Genomic DNA, 9107 nt, shown 5'->3' with positions numbered 1-9107 from the left:
ATGGAAAAAAGTCCTTTTCATTCCGCCATTTCCAGACAATGAAAATCCGACGAGGGGGCGGGACCACTCCTTCCACAAGGCGTGCTCACAGGCGAATGACGTCACCGACAGGCGTGGAAAAACTCACGCATGCGCACGAGGGTTCAAGCTTGTCTGACGTGAAAACATATGAATGAAATCCATATAGTTTAAAAAAAAATAAAAAGGACTGTTAATTTATGGACAGACCACGTATGTATGTATACTCAACAAAAATATAAACGCAACACTTTTGGTTTTGCTCCCATTTCGTATGAGATGAACTCAAAGATCTAAAACTTTTTCCACATACACAATATCACCAATTCCCTCAAATATTGTTCACAAACCAGTCTAAATCTGTGATAGTGAGCACTTCTCCTTTGCTGACATAATCCATCCCACCTCACAGGTGTGCCATATCAAGATGCTGTTTAGACACCATGATTAGTGCACAGGTGTGCCTTAGACTGCCCACAATAAAAGGCCACTCTGAAAGGTGCAGTTTTATCACACAGCACAATGCCACAGATGTCGCAAGATTTGAGGGAGCGTGCAATTGGCATTCTGACAGCAGGAATGTCAACCAGAGCTGTTGCTCGTGTATTGAATGTTCATTTCTCTACCATAAGCCATCTCCAAAGGCGTTTCAGAGAATTTGGCAGTACATCCAACCAGCCCCACAACCGCAAACCATGTGTAACCACACCAGCCCAGGACCTCCACATCCAGCATGTTCACCTCCAAGATCGTCTGAGACCAGCCACTCGGACAGCTGCTGAAACAATCGGTTTGCATAACCAAAGAATTTCTGCACAAACTGTCAGAACCGTCTCAGGGAAGCTCATCTGCATGCTCGTCGTCCTCATCGGGGTCTCGACCTGACTCCAGTTCGTCGTCGTAACCGACTTGAGTGGGCAAATGCTCACATTCGCTGGTGTTTGGCACGTTGGAGAGGTGTTCTCTTCACGGATGAATCCCGGTTCACACTGTCCAGGGCAGATGGCAGGCAGCGTGTGTGGCGTCGTGTGGGTGAGCGGTTTTCTGATGTCAATGTTGTGGATCGAGTGGCCCATGGTGGCGGTGGGGTTATGGTATGGGCAGGCATCTGTTATGGACGAAGAACACAGGTGCATTTTATTGATGGCATTTTGAATGCACAGAGATACCGTGACGAGATCCTGAGGCCCATTGTTGTGCCAACATCCAAGAACATCACCTCATGTTGCAGCAGGATAATGCACGGCCCCATGTGGCAAGGATCTGTACACAATTCTTGGAAGCTGAAAATGTCCCAGTTCTTGCATGGCCGGCATACTCACTGGACATGTCACCCATTGAGCATGTTTGGGATGCTCTGGACCGGCGTATACGACAGCGTGTACCAGTTCTTGCCAATATCCAGCAACTTTGCACAGCCATTGAAGAGGAGTGGACCAACATTCCACAGGCCACAATTGACAACCTGATCAACTCTATGTGAAGGAGATGTGTTGCACTGCATGAGGCAAATGGTGGTCACACCAGATACTGACTGGTATCTCCCCCCCAATAAAACAAAACTGCACCTTTCAGAGTGGCCTTTTATTGTGGGCAGTCTAAGGCACACCTGTGCACTAATCATGGTGTCTAATCAGCATCTTGATATGGCACACCTGTGAGGTGGGATGGATTATCTCAGAAAAGGAGAAGTGCTCACTATCACAGATTTAGACTGGTTTGTGAACAATATTTGAGGGAAATGGTGATATTGTGTATGTGTAAAAAGTTTTAGATCTTTGAGTTCATCTCATACAAAATGGGAGCAAAACCAAAAGTGTTGCATTTATATTTTTGTTGAGTGTATGTATGTATATAAGGGGTGGGCATTTATAAGCTTTGCTTCTGCTCACCCCCTTTTGGTCACACGTCACTGTGGAATTGTCTTGTGTATCAGTTTTTTGTTATTGTTGAGTCTGTGTGCCAAAAAATTCATTCATTCATTCATTCAAACACCAAATAGTTTGTACTGACAGCACAAAGATTTCTCCAACATCCAGTCTGCAGTCATTCTGGCATAGCCAGACTGTAGTGACTGGGAGCAAGTGGACTCGCCGAACTGTCATAGCCAGGCATAGAAAATCATTGTAACTTAGCCAAGTAAGTAGTGTACATAATGTTTTCGGGCTAGCCAAGCTATAGTAACTGAGTGCACAAAATTACTGTGGCTGAGTTAAACCATAGTAACAGAGCGTATAGAAACTTTGGTGCCTAGTCAAACTATAGTAGCAAGGCATAAAAAAAAAAGTATTGTGGCCGAACCAAGCTGGAGTGACTGAGCTTACAAAAGCATTGTGGTTGAGCTGACCAATAGTAACCAGAACCATTGTGGCCTAGCCAAACCATAGTAACTGGGTGTACAAAATCACCGTAACCCAGCGAACCCACAGTAAGCGAGCAGACAGAACCACTGTGGCCTAGCCAAACCATAGTAACTGAGTGTATAAATTAAATAAATAGGAGAATTGTCATGTTTTGTAAGAAGCTGCTCTCACAAACAAGACAAAATACAGCTACTTTTTAGGTTTGTTAACAGACCAGGGACAAGCAAAAGAAGAATTATTTCATGTCATATGAATGACATTTTATTGATTGAAATGAAGTGCACTAAATTAAAAACAAAACAAAGTTAGAGAAGAAAAGCCAAACTAAAAAGTTAACTGATTCTAAAAATTACTGAACATAAAGTTAAATGAAGATAAAACTAAATTAACCTAAAGCTCAGTGAGTCTAAAATGAATTGAAAATCAATTTGAACTGTTCAAATACAAAACATGGACATGAGTGAGACTTGATCAGCCATCAGCAGCTGGTTCACAAAATCAACTCAACTCAACCTTTATTTCTAAAGCAGCGGTCGACCAAAGTGCTTTACATAATACAAAAATGGGCACCAAGTTACCCCCAATCATAAATAAATAAATTAAAAATAACAATAAAATTATAACAGGCAATAAAACAAATAAAATACGAAGCAAAATAAACAGTAAAAAGTAGTAAGAAATAGAGATTTAATCGCTCATTTAGGAAATGCCAGAATAAAGAAATGGGTTTTTAAAGAGGCTTTAAAAGTCTGTAGGGACAGGGATGATTTAATATTAAAGGGGAGACTATTCCAGAGCCTGGGGGGCCGCCGCTGCAAAGGCTCTGTCACCTCTCGTCTTTAATCTGGTTTGAGGCACCTCCAGCAACAGTTGGACAGAAGAGGAAAAAGAAGCTCTGAAAGATACACTGGGTCAGGCCATTGAGGGCTTTAAAAACAATTAAAAGATGTTTAAAATCAAATCAGTAACGGACCGGAAGCCAGTAAAGAGTAGCCAAGACCGGCGTAGTGTGGTTGGACTTTTTCTTTCCCGAAAGAAGACAAGCATCTGTGAATAAGCTGGAGGCGGTTTAAAGAGGTCTGATTCAAGCCAACGTACAGAGAGTTACAAGAATCTGGTCTACTTGTGACAAAGGCGTGGATAACCTTCTCAAGGTCAATCCTAGAGAAATATGAGGTCCGAGCCCCCTCAGGGCATCACCAAAGATCATGGAGAGGTTTGTCTGCTCTGAGATTTTTAAAATTACACATGCACATGTTAAATGAAGTCATAAACACATTTAGTGGACAATCAAAATAAATTAAGATGATCTGGGAACTAAAGTGACAAGAGGGAACAAACTACACACAAAAAAAACCCTCAGTGGATGAATTTAATTCAGTTTTGCACAGGATCTCCATCCAGGCCATTCAACAGAATTTAATTTGAGTTGAAGCTACATATACTGTATGTGGTAGTGAAGTGAGTTCATGATTTTTTTTTTCTTTTTATGAGTTTATAATCAAAGTTATATTTGTGTTAAGGTCACCCCCCCCCCCCCCCCCCCCAAAAAATAAAAAAGAATGAATGACTTTTGTTTGTATTTGTGATTGTAAGTCTGTCGGCGCCCATGTGGTCCATCAGCGGTCGCTGACATACTTTATTGCTAAATAAACCTCTCGCTTGCCGATTTCTCGCCGTTCCTCAGTGGCTGATGTCAGTCCGAGCAAAAGCAGAAACAGCACAACAGTGAACTGCCAGAGTGAAACAAATGATGCAACATCAGATCATCAAACTACTGAACATTCATACGAGAGTGACGCTCAGAATTCACTCAGGTCAGTCGACCTGTGAGCTGCCGCTTGGAAAGAGTCAGGAATACGTTATTTTCTGGAGATACTAATGGACTTCCTATCAGCCTGCGGATGTGCACGAGTGTCAGACGCGCTGCCCGGCTCAGTGCGCCGTACCGTGGAGACGACACACTTTGCCTCAAACTCTTCACATAGTTTTGAGAGAGTCTTCCAGATTTTGGATTCTGATGTGTCTGCAGCCTGTGGAGCTGGAGGCTGCTTTAATCTCCTTATAACTGCCACCGTGAGTGTGCACGTGAAACAACACAACACTCTTCCAGCTGGCTCTGTGTACGTGTGCGTGAAACTCTGCCGCGACGCTTGTTTGTTTTTTGATGGGGTGGAGGGGTCTCGGCCTTTGCAAGGTACAAGTTGTGTGTGTGTGTGGGGGTGGGGGGGGGGGGTCGCTCCAAGGAACAAAGGCTGGGAGCCGCCACTGTAATGGGATAATGGAATGGAGCAAGACCTGGAAAAACAAATTTTCAGCAGATTTTGGGCAAAACGTTACTTCCTCTGGTTTCTCTTTCAGCCGAGTTTTAAACACTTCAACGTATTTGAATATTTGAACAGAAGAAGATGAAATGCTTCTCCAAACAAAGCCGTGGTTAATGATTAAAGAGAAAATAATGGAAACCCCACGTTAGCATCACGCCGGCCGCAACCAAAATGTGTTTTATTACAGGGGAAATGTAACTAAATAATACATCAGGCGCACACGTTTTACATGCCTGTGAATATCGAAAGAGGACAGAATGGGTGGAACGTGTGCGCAACAAGTAAACAAACAAGGAAACGAGACGTTTTAATGGATGCCGTCCAGCAGCACGTGTCTCTCCGCACAAAAGGAACGTAACGGTTTTGCTGGCTTGTATTTATTTTAGGGATGTTTTAGCTAATTTCACTGCAAACTCATCTGTAAATATTGAATGAGAACTTTGTGTCTTTCTCTCTCTCTCTCTCTCTCTCTCTCTCTCTCTCACTCACACACACACACACACACACACACACGCACACACACACACACACACAAATATAAAAACAACATTCTTTTGGGTCATTCCTTTTTAAAGTTTGACTTTATCTCAGTGATCACGACCTTTATTCTGTTTATTCCCACTCAAGCGTGGTCACTCAGTATGCCGCGGCACCGTCTGTGACGTGCGTTGAGGAAGGTCAGTGCTCCGCGGATGCCCCGAGGACAACACTAAAGTCGCTCATGCCTGCTTTTGTGTCCGGACGCCACCGTACTCTCAGCTTCAGTTTCTCCTGTGGCTGTGAAACCGAGACCACCTCTGGGTTTTTATTTTTTCTTGCAAACCTTTGGCTGGCACTTTTAGGGTCCACATACGACGTGTTGGAACATATTTTAATATTAACTATTAGCTAAATGTTAATTTCCACCCAACGCAGTTGCACCATACCTTCTGGATCATGATAGCACTTGTGCTCACGTGGGTCTGAAGATGAGGTGTGACCTGATGGACCAGTGAATCCAGATCTGAAGTCCAGTTCTCTCTCTTGCTGTATTACGTACGTGGGTTCATTTAAGTCACTTCAGATTTGTTTTACTGCATTTGTTGTCCCCAAGGGGCCACAAAGCATTAACTTCTAACCTTGACCACCACCTGGGCAAGCACATTGACAACACTGATCAGGAAAAACTCCCCCAGATGTTTGTTTGTTTGTTTGTTTGTTTTATTATTATAGGAAGAAACCTCCAGCAGACCAGACTGATTGGAGTGACCATCTGCTTTGGCCAAACTAGTGTGCCTTAATTGAGAGAGTGCCGACATGATGAGTTGAAAAAAAAAAAAGGTCACATGACTCCTGGTGCCATCTTGGTTCAAAATAGCGATCACTGTTAATGTGTCTGAATGTAAATCCAGCTATTTTATTTATTTATTCGCAGAAAATTTCGGGTTGTTGTGTGCTTGGAGGCACAATTACACACAGCGAGGGCTTCAAGATGTACAGATTCCCTTCAGATCTGAACAGAAGACAAATTTGGGAAAATAAAGTCAGCCGTGTGGGACTTCATTGTCAAAGCTTTGAGAGGTAAATTTATTGTTCAGTCCCATGTACAGTAAAATACGGTGGCCACCGTAGTAAAACTCACCCAAATCGTCATTGTATAAACTAGATATTCACAGTCACCTGACAAAAAAGTCCGATGCATTATATTTATTTTGCATTATATCTTAATCAAAAGTGTCTCAGTCACTCTCATTTTTCTGTTCTGGATTTACTTACATCAACAAAATTTGATGGAGGTTCCAATTTTATGCCTGTTTGTTTACTGTCTAGTTATCAGTTGGAAACCAAGTGCCAAAAAACAATGACAAATTGTGCATAGTAGAGATAACCAATGTTCTGTAAAAATGATCTGAAAAATAATTCAGAAACTGATGAAAAAAACAGACAACACCACACAATAAAACTTTGATTTAAGTGTTTGAACTAAATACATCCTCCTGACATTTGACCACATCTAATTTTGTCTCACTTCAAACAGGACTTTGACCTTGAAAATTTTTTTCCAAGGTAAAAATTTTGTGGAAATTGAAACTAGTGTTGGCAAATGTTTGCACTCTATGAGCATGGTGCTCTAATTATTATTTGCATTTGTTTGACAGCAGAACTTTGACTCTGACTTTCATAAACTGCTATTGCTGGTTGTGTACTGTAGATGTTAACATGTATTTTGTGGGCAGTTTGTAACTTACTTTAAAATTAATATTTGAATGGCACAGAGATAGGCTTTAGACCCCTGTGACCCTTAATTGGAATAAGCTGTGATTGAAAATGAATGAATTTATTAAATTTAATTACATATTTACTACATATTAAATAGTCATGCATCCGCCAAGCTCCACCAAGAAACAAAACCTCTGGAGCTGTCACTGATTTCACAGGATTTCACCGGATTTCACTGAGAAAGGTAAATTGTGAGTTTTATTTTGGCAAAATGGATTACAAAACAAAAATAATCAAGCAAATTTGCACCAGATTTAACATTAATTTTATTACAATTTAAAAAAAAATGTAATAAAGAAGAAAGTAGAATTAATATTTGTGTTAAACAATGAGCTTTTACCTCTCTGCCTGAAGTGAAAACCCCTGCCACTAGGGGGCACAAGTCCATCAGAAGTCCTGGTGATAATAGTGCTGAGTCATAGTAATGTCAGGATGCTACTAGCATGAAATGATCTGTGTTTAAGTCATTAAATTGCAGTGTTACTGGAGTTTTCAGCTAGTTATCTTCTGCTGATTATGTGTCTTAAATGTAACACGACAAATGTTCCTGGATTCCCTTTTCATCTGTGAAATATCAAGTTTCAGGCAAAGCAGCTGTGGCATTTTAAAAATACAAAGTAAAACCCTGCGGGACGTTTAGTGCTGACACCAGGAGAAAGTCGGCATTTAGCTTTTGGCTGTGAGCGTTTAACTCTCACACTCCGGCTAAAAATAATCACGCCAACAACACGGAAAGAAAGACAGAGAGGCAACTACAAAATGGTCTCATTCGAATTTAGAGTTTGCAGAGGAAAAACGACTAAGCCAAAGCTGGTAAACAGTAACGTTTAAGAGGACGGAGGCTGAAGGAGGAGAACGCCGTCCACACGTCAGCGCAGGTTTGGGTTCCAGTTAAAGTCTGAGGGTTTGTGTGAGTTTGGAAGAGACTCATTTCAACCAATTAATGTGCAACTAACAACACATGCACAGATACACTGTTGCCCTCTGTGTCTACATTCTCTCTCTCTCTCTCTCTCTCTCTCTCTCTCTCTCTCTCTCTCTCTCTCTCTCTCTCTCTCTCTCTCTCTCTATATATTTGTGTCACCAGTTATCCATCTTCACGATTAAGTGGTATTGAGGAGGATTTTCTTAAAAAAAGAAGACCTGAAAGTTTAGCTACAAATTGCTAGAAGGTACATCTGAGATGCAAGCCTGTATTTGATCTGTTTTGGTGAAAGAAAATCCTTCTCTGCTCTACTCCACATAACGTAACATTGAGAACTGCATTGAGATGCTCTGATCAGGCTGCACTTTAACTGCTGCACACGGACAACACCATTAACATCGCAACATAAAACTATTTATATATTGTGCCTAAAACTCTTTTGAATGTATTCTTTGGGTTTTTAGATGTTGTTATTGCGTTTGTTTTATGTAAACATGCGAGAATGGGAGCTGCTGTGAGCCACGCTCGCTTCCTGATCATGTCGTTCTGGGGGAAAGTGAAGTTTGCTCTTTAACGTCTTGACTATTGTTCTTTACAACACTGTTTGTCCTCTTTGTTCCAGACTAATATATATAATATGTCTGAAATTCGGTTTGCATTTATTAAATTCCACGCAGATTAAACGTAACAGACACGGATTATTTGTTATAATTGTTTTAGCAGGTTTTCAAGGTATCATGCAGCAATCTCTTAACGTGACGAAAAGCATAAAAAAATTAAATTTTTGTAGTATAATATTCATTTACAATTGTCATCATGTGGATTCTCTATGTTGTTTGACTGCAGTGACTCTCTGCTGTGCAAGGGATTATGGGATACATCAATAGGGCGAATACTGTTTGTATTTCTTTGTAATTAATGTCAATAAAGTCCAAGATATATTCAGTGGCAGCTTTACCATCAGAGATCCTTGTCCACAACCACCACAAAAAACTCCAAGCTGTCATTGATGTTAAAGGGGGCAATACACAGTATCAATTTCAATTTATTTCCTTTATATAGTGCCAAATCACAACAGAGTTGCCTCAAGGTGCTTCACACAGGTAAGGTCTAACCTTACTAACCCCCAGAGCAACAGTGGTAAGGAAAAACTCCCTCTGAGGAAGAAACCTCAAGCAGACCAGACTCAAAGGGGTGACCCTCTGCTTGGGCCAT

This window comes from Thalassophryne amazonica, chromosome 6 (assembly GCF_902500255.1).
Source record: "Thalassophryne amazonica chromosome 6, fThaAma1.1, whole genome shotgun sequence".
In the NCBI taxonomy this organism is placed as follows: domain Eukaryota; kingdom Metazoa; phylum Chordata; class Actinopteri; order Batrachoidiformes; family Batrachoididae; genus Thalassophryne; species Thalassophryne amazonica.
The sequence above is the reverse complement of the archived record's forward strand: the minus strand, read 5'-3'. Positions refer to the sequence as shown.